The 11997-nt window shown below is 41.0% G+C and overlaps 1 pseudogene; it reads left to right on the top strand.

The window, feature by feature from the left end:
• The first annotated feature begins 8681 nt into the window (after positions 1-8681).
• LOC134402047 (5S ribosomal RNA) lies at positions 8682-8799 on the top strand (annotated as a pseudogene).
• The last annotated feature ends 3198 nt before the right edge of the window (positions 8800-11997 follow it).

Below are 11997 nucleotides of genomic sequence, written 5' to 3'. Positions count from 1 at the left end.
CTGCTAGAAACAAGTAACATAAATGTCCTATCATATGCCTTCAAATGCCTGGTAGTCTTAACCTGGCATTGAAAACATGACAGTATTGGCCTTAGGTGGGCCTCAGTGAAGAGAGCATTCCATAATGAGGGGACCACCACTGAAAATGCCCTCTCTCTTGTTCCCCTTCCTCAGGGGTGGCACTTGAACAAAGGCCTCTGGTCTTGATTGTAGTCACCAGGTAGATTCAAGTTTGGGTGACCATATGAAAAGGAGGACAGGGCTCCTGTATCTTTAACAGTTGTTTGAAAAGGGAATTTCAGCAGGTGTCGTTTGTATATATGGAGAACCTGGTGAAATTCCCTCTTCATCACAACAGTTAAAGTGCAGGAGCTATACTAGAGTGACCAGATTTAAAAGAGGGCAGGGCACCTACAGCTTTAACTGCTGTGATGAAGAGGAAATTTCACCAGGTTCCCCATATATACAAATGACACCTGCTGAAATTCCCTTTTCAAACAACTGTTAAAGATACAGGAGCCCTGTCCTCCTTTTCATATGGTCTCCCTAGGAGAGGCCCTCCATCACAGGGTTGTTTTTAGGAGGGATTTTGCGCCCTCATCCATATACAAATTCACCTCTGAAATTTCACTGTCTGATACTTCAGCTCAGTGTTAATTTAAAGGTTAAAAAACACCCCAAAAACTAGCACCTTGAACTGAGCCTGGGAACAAATAAGGTACCAAAGTAGATCATAAAGAAACAGAGTAATATGCTCTGCCCAACCAGTCCCAGATAAAAGTCTGGCAGCAATACATTGGGTCAATTAACGTTTCCAGACTCTTTTCCAAGGGCATCCCCCAGTAAACACAGTGCAGTAGTCCAGTCCGGAAGTTACTAAAACATCAATGACCACAGTCAGGTGAGACTGATTTTTGGGGACCCCCCTCCCAGATCACTCCATTCAGAGGAGTTTCTTGACTCTCTGTACAGCATTTTCAGGGAGCTGGAGAGGCTGCCATGGGCAGGAGGGGGCAAGGAAGTCCACTTCCATCAATGCAGTTGATCCAGTGTAAACCTGGACCCACCTCTTGGGTTGTATCCAATGTTAGTCCAATTCTAAGGCCATAGCTAGACCTAAGGTTTATCCCAGGATCATCCCGGGTTCATCCCTGCCTGAGCGCTGGATGCCCTGTGTGGCACTTAGATGAACAGGTTTAACCCCAGGACAATTCTGGGATAAACCTCAGGTCTAGCTACAGCCTAAGTCACATTCATTTCAATGATCCTACTGCACACAGGACTGACATTGAATACAACCCCGTACTTCAAAGTATGTTTTTCTGGATTGCAATCTTAAACCTGCCTCCTCAGTGTGGTTTAGGAATAAATAACAAAATACTACAAAAATCAATCAATACTACAAATCCAGAAGGAAAAGTAGCTTGTCCAATGTTTGGAATTTCCACATGCTGGATTCTTCAAGAGGCTGAAATAGTGAACCTTCATAGCGATTATTAATATGAAATTTAAATTTCCCTGTTGACAGTTTTATTTGCATTTCTACGACAGAAGAAAGAGGATAACAATAAGGAAACACTTCTCATGGGGTTTATAGGCCTGAGTCACATAGGCTGAAGCCACTTGATAATTTATGCTGGCAAATAACTCTGGTATTTCCTCTTGGCTTGGAGTGAATGACAGTGTGACCACGAGCAAAGAAATGAGTTGTGGCCACAGAAGATCTGTGCTTACCCTTGATATTAATCTAAATGTGTTTTCCTTTTCATTTAGAAGAACAGCAGAATAACTGTTGGGCCTGTTTCATTTCAAGATTGGCTACCAAAGTTGGTTGCAAAGAACACAAATTCGGGTCATTTCTAAGGTAGGATCTACTCTATTGCTTTATAGTGGTATTGAAGTGCACTGGCAACTGCTGGGGCCCATGACACATCTACACCCCGCAGGATATCGCACCATGAAAGCAGTATGAAAGTGGTATATGGCATGTGTCATGGGCCCCAACAGTTGTCAGTGCACTTCAATACCACTATAAAGCAGTAGTGTAGATCCTGCCTCCATATATTTATTTATTTATTTATTTCATTTCATTTCTACACCGCCCAATAGTCGGAGCTCTCTGGGCGGTTCACAAAAATTAAAACCATTCAAAGTATAAAACAACAGTATAAAACCATAATATAAAATACAATATAAAAGCTCAACCAGATAAAAACTGCTTTCATTCCACTTTCATAGGGCTCATCTACACAAAGCAGGATATTACACTATGAAAGTGGTATATAAAAGGCAGGAGCCACACCAAGCAGGATATAGTGGTCTGAAAGTGGTATATGATATGTGTCAATGGGCCCCAACAGTTGTCAGTGCACTTCAATACCGCTATAAAGCAGTAGTGTAGCTCTTGCCTTTTATATACCGCTTCCATACCACTTTCATAGTGGAATATCCTGCTTGGTGTAGCTGGGGCCATAGTGCTATATCCTGCTTGGCATAGATCTGGCCTAAGAAAGGTCCTGCAACACAGAACCGGCCCTGCCATTAGGCAGAGTGAAGCAGCTGCCCCAGGTGAAAAATGCTGGGGTATGTGGGGAGGCAGTAGGAATTTCAAAGGAAATTCTAAAGGGTCCTGAGATTGATTCAGGTAAGCAGAAGAAAACTTTCAGGAAATTGGAGGACAGATTCTGCCCCAGCACTAGCTCCAACTCTTTCCTAAAGTAGGACACAATACTGCCCCACCCACACCCACAAGAGAGTTTGCAGGGGGAAAGCACCTGTTTCTACAATCACCCCTCAGAAATTTAACATTTGAGAGACTATGGGGAAAGTTCTGAGATTTTTCTTTTTCTTCCTCCTCTAGAAACAGAAGGCCACTTTGCAGATTTTTCTCCAAATTTTCCTCATTTTGAATTCGTGTGTGTGTGTGTGTGTGTGTGTGTGTGTGTGTGTGTTTGTGGTGGTGGTCTTATTTTCCTTACCAACAATTCCTCAGAACAATACTAGGTAGACCACCTACCTCCCACCCCTAGGGTGACCATATGAAAAGGAGGACAGGGCTCCTATATCTTTAACAGTTGCATAGAAAAGGGAATTTCAGCAGGTGCCATTTGTATAGATGGAGAACCTGGGGAAATTCCCTCTTCATCACAACAGTTAAAGGTGCAGGAGCCATACTAGAGTGACCAGATACTAAAGAGGGCAGGGCACCTGCACCTTTAACTATTGTGATAAAGAGGAAATTTCATCAGGCTCCCCATATATACAAATGACACCTGCTGAAATTCCCTTTTCAATACACTGTTAAAGATACAGGAGCCCTGACCTCCTTTTCATATGGTCACCCTACCCACCCCACCCCACCTTATTCTAGACCAACACTTTTGTATCTGGTCAAAAGGGCAGGGCTCCTGCAGCTTTAACTGTTGTGAGGAAGAGGGAATTTCACCAGGTGCTGGATGCATACAAATGAAATTTCCTTTTCTGTGCAACTGTTAAAGATACAGGAGCCCTGACCTCCTTTTCATATGGTCACCCTACCCACCCCACCCCACCTTATTCTAGACCAACACTTTTGTATCTGGTCAAAAGGGCAGGGCTCCTGCAGCTTTAACTGTTGTGAGGAAGAGGGAATTTCACCAGGTGCTGGATGCATACAAATGAAATTTCCTTTTCTGTGCAACTGTTAAAGATACAGGAGTCCTGTCCTCCTTTTCATATGGCCACCCTAGATATGGGCATTGTGAAGGATGGAAATGGCGGCCAGGCAGCCAAAACAGCTGCTGCTATTGCCACTTGCAATGACGATACACACAAAACAAAAGCTCTTTTTAAACAACAACAACAACAACAACAACAACGGAAACTGTACTACAACCATCCCTATCATCTTCCAGAAACTGTAGGAGAACTTCTCCTTTCCCTGGAGGCATTCAGTGAAATGGTCCACCAAATTTCTCCACCAACAAATAGGGTGAAGAAATTCAAGAAGCCTTTTGCACACAGCTCAAAGCAGATGTTATTTTGTTTATTTATTTCTTAGGATAGACTAGTGAGACCAGGCTTGCATTTTGGGAATTAATGCTTGAAACAAATACCCTTGTAAAAACCAACAAACCAACTAATTCTACTCCTCTAGAATTACACATTTTAACAACTTTATGGGGTTTGGGTGTTTGATGATTCCCACCACATTTGGTTGGCTGGGGATCTTGCTGTTTGTCATTGGATGTGATCACTTTGTCAACTGATTTTTATTTATTTATTTTGGTAACAAAACAAAACAAAACCCTGTATTATAAATGTATAAAGGAAAGAGAACAAAATTGTATGCCTCTCCCGTTAAAAATTAAAACCACAGGAGGATTTTTTTAACTGTGCCAAAGTTGCTCAGTGCTGATTAGCAATGACCATTAAGCAGTCATTTATGGATTTGCTGCGAGTGTTCATAGATACTAATGGGTTTTAGAATTCCTCTGGAATCCTCAAAGGTCAAAGGAAGAAAATGAAGTACGAAGTGATAAAAAATGGATTAGGTGAGTACTGGACAGGTTGTATATAGAACGGTTCCAGAACAACTACATTTTTGCCATTCAGGCTGAAGTGCACCGGCACACTCACACACTCACACACACACACCCCAAGAAAGAAAAGGGGCGGGGGGGGGGAACAAGCAACCCTGGGAATTCTGATCTGGCTCTTTTGCCTAGGAAAATATAGCATCACAATTTGCAAAGACATTATTTTAAAGTGCCAGTTTTATCTTATCACGCTGACATATCTGTGCAGCCTATATCTGTGACATTCATTGACTACCAGGCTGAACTTAAGACTTGTGAAAAACATGAACTGGCCATGAACCAGAGCCTGATGGGCTTCAGTTGATCTCTGGACAAACTGAGCTGCCCTGTTCACATTCATGGCGAGGAATTATTTATGCACGCAAACTTTTTTCTTTTTTTTGCTAACTTGACCTTAAGCCCCAATGTTTCTGGAAGGAGATCAGTCTTTGGTGTGTTGTCAGTGGAAAGGAGTCCCATAAAGGAACCTGCCAGAGGCTGAGATTGACCTCTGTGGCCTGCCACCAAGATGAGCAGGACAGGGCCTTTTCACCGTGGCCCCACGATCCTGTTGTATCTTGCTAGCTATTTTGGGTAGTATCCAATGTTAGGCCTACATAGAGTGGACCCATTTAAATGAATAGAACTTATTAGTTATGACTTACTTAAGTCTCATTCATTTTCAATGGGTTTATTCTAAGTAGGACTAACACTGGATACTACCCTTTGGGCTTTTTATGGCTGATTTAAAAACATTATTTTATGTTTTTCATATGTTTTTGGTGTTCTGTGTTATGAGTCACCTTTACCCTGGTTGTGCTTTTTATATTATATTTTGTATTTTTGTTTTTGGATTGTTAGTTGTTTTACTATGCTCTTCATGGTTTTAATTTTGTGAACTGCCCAAAGAGTTTCGGCTATTGGGGGGCCTTGGCACAATACATGCATATTTTAATGAAGGTTGCTGTTGTTGTTTTGGCCAAACAATTCATGGCCGGGGGTGGGTGGGAGGTATGACCATATAAATTGCAATTAATAATAATAAAAAGAGGGAACTTTAATTTAGATGGCACCATTGCTGCATCCTTCAGTGTGTGTGTGTGTGTGTGTGTGTGTGTGTGTGTGTGTGTGTGTGTGTGTTTGAAAGGAGAGAATCAGCAATGTCTGTATTATTTTACATGTGTGACTGGGTGTCTCTGTTATGCGGTGTTGTTTTGTTTCTCAATAATAAGACCTGAAACTTGTAAAAGTTGAAAGGGTTCTATCTGTAATGATAATCTTTAAGGTGCATGCCTTGTTTTCACAGCTTTCTAGATCAAAGGCTTTTTCTTGAAATATTGAATTATCAGGCTGATAAATCAGATTCACTTCATTTTTTATGAACATTAGTGCTGCCATCCATTTGGAGCTTCATGGTGCTAATGGTCTTACAAGAATGTTAATCGTTGTTCCTAATGCCCGGAGAAACAACACTGGAGCCTTTTTAAAAGACTGTCACTGCACTCCTATTGCATCTACTTGGAAGTAAGTCCCGCTGAATTAAATGGATCTTCTGCCCAAATCCTTGTGCATAGCTTTGCAGAATGTTAGTTGTAAATCGCTCCTGCTTTACCGTTTTATAAATGATGCATTTGAAGTCAGTTTCAACCCAGCCAAATTCAGAGGGTATGAAACATGTTTGCAAATCAGAGCTTTTTATATTTGTTTACATGGGTTTTATTATTTTAATAGGTATTTTATTGTGATCATGTTTTTATTGCTTTTAATATTTTAACTGTTTTTATGTATTTTATTGTTGTAAGCCGTCTTGTGAGGGTTTGTGCCCTGAAAGGCAGCCAAGAAATGTTTTAAATAAATAAAAACTAATACGTTGTGATACTGGCACAACTCATGTATCTGTAAAGTGTGTGTGTTAAAATAGTTTAAGCTCCTTTCTCTTTCTATAACAGACTTCCAATACCGCTCATAATCAGATACAGACAAAACACACACACAGTGTGTGTGTGTGTGTGTGTGTGTGTGTGTGTGTGTGTGAGAGAGAGAGAGAGAGAGAGAGAGAGAGAGAGAGAGAGAGAGAGAGAGAGAGAGATTCATGGTACAGCAGCCAACAAAATAAACAGAAGATCAATAAAACAGAACAGAACAATGATACAGCAGAGTGGGAGAAAGATATCCAGAGTAGGGTGGGCACTTTTGAATTGCCCAAAAATAGGACAAAAGAGGATACCGATCTCCATAAAATTTGCATGGCCTGATTTATCCGTATAGATGCACATTTTGAAATAATTATTATAATTGGAACAGAAATACCCTACAGCATTTCTCCCCATAGAATGGAAGACTGTAACCAGGTAACCTGTATGCTTTGCTTAGTCTGCTGTCCAGGTGCTTTTGATGGGCAACTTCAAGGCCCAGAACTTCCTTCTGATGGTGTTTTTTATTTATCTGATAGTATCTTTATACTGGCCATAGACAGTACAGCCCTCTGGAAACACCTCCCTCATGTAGTTCAGGAGGCAGAAAATGTGACATCTTTTAAACCTCCTGAAAACACACTTGTTCACCAAGGCTTACTCTAAGCTGAAAGTAAATTAATTACACCACTCCATTTTACTGCTCCTTGTTTTTTTATTTTTTTATTATTGTAATTGGAAGTGTTTTTTTAATGTGTTTTAATGCTGTGTTTTAATGTGGGGTGTTTAATATTGTACTTTAATGCTGTGAGCCACTGAGAGATGTTATTGTATTCAGCGGTATATAAATGCCACAAATAAAATAGAGGACACTCTGGCACGCCTTCAAATAGAGATCTGCCCTATGCAAAAGAGGTCACTTAGACACCCTACCACACAAAAAGGCACAGACACACACCCCATAAAAAATATATCCAGAGGTCTTTTAATCAGCACCCACGTCAAACACTTACTGGAAGTGACGTGTTTTCCCCAAGCACCTGACAGAAAATTGAAACCAGACAAGCCACTCTGAGCAATGGGTGCCAAAGCCCCATGTCCAAAAAAAAGCTTTCTCCTCCATACTGCCCACCATACCAGAGACAGTGGTGGGATCCAGAGCAGGACCTTAGCAGAAATATAGGTTCCAGTGGAGGCTGGTGGCTCTGATGTCACTGGGGTGATAAATCCACACCAAGTTTCAGTCAGGACCAGTCAGAAATCTAAAGGAGCCATCCAAGATGCACTAGTGGATACTGCCCCTTGATTCCATTTTCCTTGGTCTGATAAAAAAAAACTTGTGTGAAACTTCATTTAGCAAACCCACTTAAGTAAATCTGTTAAATACATTTTAACAAAGGAAAAATACATTTCCTTTACAGGCACACGTGTGTATGTGTGTGTGTGTGTGTGTGAGAGAGAGAGAGAGAGAGAGAGAGTTGTTGTGCCTTTAAAATCAGAGAAAAACTTCAAAGCTTAAGCGCCCACCTTTCATCCCAGAATGCTAAAACATATAATGATCTTGCAATCCTGCTTCAAAGTGAATCTGTTCTCTTCATTGAATAGGAAGGACAGAGAAGAGCATCTGATAATAAATTCAACTTGGAAGGCTTAGGTCATTTTCCATATAGAAAATATAAAGCCTCTTTTACCAAAGCAAAAAAACAAACAAAACCCAGCAAACTTTAAGCAATAGGACTGTTATAATAAATCTTTTGAGTCCCGATTCAGGGAAGAGGAAAGAAGAGTTGGTTCCTGGAACAAAGGAATGTCCAGACAGAATATCCAGGCTTTGAAGACTTACCCATTTTTGGCAATGAGGACCGCGATCAAGCCTCCCAACGTTCTTAAGCATGAACAGATCTTGTCATCAGATTGTGTGGAAAGGGAAACCCAATAAGAGATCAAACATGGCCGTTTTGTTTCTTTATCTACATCTACTAGTTTGATAGTTTGTTTATTTGTTGTTTCAACCACTATGGTCGTATCAACTTTACAGATGCATACAGGTAAGCACACAAAAACTCTACAATGCAAAGAACAATACAAAAAGATACTAAAAAGGTTTTCATTAGAAGGTGCCTGCAAATATGTAAAAGTTCATTTTAATTCAAAGAATTAAAATAAAAGACACTAAGAATTAACATTAAAAGGTCCATAAATGTATGAAAGTTACTACAGCCATACTACCTTGAACACACCCGATCTCGTCTGATCTCGGAAACTAAGCAGGGTCAGGCCTGGTTAGTACCTGGATGGGAGACCGCCTGGGAATACTGGGTGCTTACTACTGCTATGTTAAAACTTCATGTTAAATTTCATCATTACAGTTCACCATATTGACCTCTATGAATCTTCTTCTCAACTTTTGGGCAGCCGCTGCGACTCTTGCAACTCAGAGAGCAAATATATATTTTAACTTGATCATCACGATCAGATATATCCCATAACAGATTCAAAATAAATTTTGTCCTGCGTTAAGAATACAAAGAACAATAAAATAAATAGTGGTTGAGGTCCTCTACTACTTGAGCACCACATATCAATGCCCTATTTCGTGAAGAAGAAACCAGCCATTCCTCTGGCGGGAGCCTTTTACACCAGCTGAAATTTCTGAACACTCTTCAAGGGCAGCCCCATGTAGAGCATGTTGAAGAATTATTATTATTATTATTATTATTATTATTATTATTATTATTATTATTATTCAGCATGTACTCCAGAACTTGAGAGACAGAGTTTCTGCTATTCCAAGCAACACCACCAGAACAAAGCATACAACCCTTTTTCCTTTTCCTTTTTATAGAAAAAGTTTCAAGAAAAGTTGGAATAAAAGTCCTTCAAGGGAAGATAGGATTTGTATGTTCTATAAGGGAGAGCATTTTGGCAGGTGCAGCCAAATACAAATTTCTGAACCTACTGAAATTTTGGTCAAATATTTGGCCTATGTAGAGTGCAAACAATTCATTTATTTATTCAAAATATTGTTATGACACCCTTCATCTTTTTTGGATTATGACTACAATGCATTTTTTAAAACAACCGATTAAAAATCCCCAAGTAAACAAATAAACAAACAAAAAATTCTCTTGGTTCAGCTTTGCTGAGTTTTTGGAATATCTTGAGCTGTAACTAAAGCAGTGGAAGCCAACTTTAATGAAGGACTGCACAATTGGCGGGTACAATGAATTCGGGATGGAATAGTTTGTTCTTTGGAAGGTATTCTGGGATTGCCTGAAGGAAAATGAGGGTTTTCCACAATACATGCCCAAAGAATAATTTACCTCCTTGGTGAACCAGACCAAAGTTCCATTAAGTTGAATGTTTTGCCAATATTCCCAATAAAAAAGTTTTTTTTAAAAAAAGTTGAAGAAGCCAGGAAATTTGAACACCCAGGGTATTGAACCTCAGGGGTGTGGGCCAAATTCAGCACTCTGGGGTCCCCGACTGGCCCTCTGGAGTTCCAAGAAAGCCATGCCCCCTTCTCCTGGATGCCAATAATCTGGTGGCTTCCCGTTTTTTCCCCATCACATTATAAAAGGTTGAAATGTTTATATTTTTTATTACATTTTTATACCGCCCAATAGCCGAAGCTCTCTGGCGGTTCACAAAAGTGTCTCCTAAGGCTTAATTATTGGCACTACGAGTTTCACATTGAAATAGCTGGCATGTGGGGCATTTTGGCCTGCCCTCTTTGCCTCCGGGCCCACCATGTTTTGCCTTTGGTCTTTACCAACCACTGGATTTCGGCTGCTGAGAGCTTCTCTGAAATTGGATTCAACTCTCAGGCTGGAAGAGGTTTGACCCCTCTTTGCTTCTGTTCAAAATGCTGATGGGAACACAATGCACATCTGGATTCCCTACTGCGCACGCCGTTCCTCGAATACAGCTGGACTTTCATCATTTTAGAGTGAAGTAGTGGCTGAGCCACTGAAGGCAATGTCAGTCTATATGCAGTGGAGGCTGGTGGCTCTGATTTCGGTGGGGCTGTGAATCCATTCCGGATTACAGTAAGAACCAGTCAGAACTCTAAAGGAACAATCCAAGGTGCTGAACCTAGTTTGGGAGTAGGGCTCAGCCCCTTGGAGAGCTCCTTTAGAGTTCTGGCTGGTTCTGGCTGAACCTGGAATGGATTCACAGCCCCACTGGAATAATAATAATAATAATAATAATAATAATAATAATAATAATAATAATAATAATAATTTCTTACCTGCGTCTCCACTTGATCGAGGTGGGGAACAACAGTAAATATAAAATACATGAAAGTGAATAAAGAACACAATATACATTGTTAAAACATCCTAAAAACATTCTAAAACTTCCTAAAATTCCACTGGATAGGCGTAGCGGAAGAGATCACTCTTGATAGCTTTCTTGAATGCTAATAGACTGCCAAGTTGATGAATCAAAACCACCTCCCTCCCCTGTCTATAGGGGGAGGGGGGAATCAAGTGGAACTCAGCCAATTTCAAAACCAGACATTATTTCACAAGCTCAATGCCCCTGTCTAGTTCCATGTGCAGCATTCTCATGTTAAAACACACACCTGCACATATGGGTTAAATCCAACATCATGCTAGTAGACACCCACTAGTCCAATGGGACTTCCTCCCTCTCTCCTGCTCCCTTCTGCCCTTTGCGGCATCGGAAAATCTGTACCGAATTTCTTGGACCTCAGGAACAGATTTTTGAGGATGCATGGAGGAATGCAGCGGGGAGGGGAAATCGCCCCCCCCCCTCTGGATTCCACTTACAGAAGCAGATCCATCAGAGGAATTACACCGTTGGAATCTAGTCCAATGTATGGCTTCCTTCCAGAACTGGCATCAGGAGCCCACCTTTGTGGCCAATAGCCACCTGCCAAATCCCCTGCCTCTGCAGGGTCCACAGCTAACCACCAAAACTGTCTGACCACGGTCTGCCAAACATGACTGGGTGCCCCCTCTTCCTTGCTTTTGCAGCTCCAATGGAGTTTGATGTCTGGGTGCCATGACCTCATGCTCTGCAACTGGCTCTGTGCTAAGGAATATTAGTCACTGATGGAACGTTTACCTTGCCTTCTTGGACCAGGGAAGTTATATTTCAGTTCATTAACCAAACAGAATTGGGTTCACTAAGCATTCCCAAAACCAGTTAGGGTGTCAACACCTCACTTTCCTTCTAGTAGCAAGAATGATTTCTCCAGTTGTAATGATTTCTGTGCTCAGCTGCTATCTGGAATGGGGTAGCTGGGAGGGAGACAAGTGTGTTTCTCTTGGCATTGCAGTAAGAGCAGCCAAGTTTCTAAGCTGGAGCCTTCAAAACTCTCGACTCCAAAATGTTAGGAAGTCTGATTTCTCTACAACAAGGATTGGCAGCTTTTTCGGCAGCCCTTTTTATGAAGACACACTTTCTGGCAATAAAAAGGCAATAGCAACTAATATAATTAAGCCTGCAAAACAATCTCTAAGTAGAGATTTGTCTCCCAATAGAACAAGCATTAAATT

Source organism: Elgaria multicarinata, chromosome 7, assembly GCF_023053635.1.
Source record: "Elgaria multicarinata webbii isolate HBS135686 ecotype San Diego chromosome 7, rElgMul1.1.pri, whole genome shotgun sequence".
NCBI classification, from domain to species: domain Eukaryota; kingdom Metazoa; phylum Chordata; class Lepidosauria; order Squamata; family Anguidae; genus Elgaria; species Elgaria multicarinata.
Note: the sequence above shows the minus strand (reverse complement) of the source record. Positions and strands in the feature narration are given on the sequence as shown.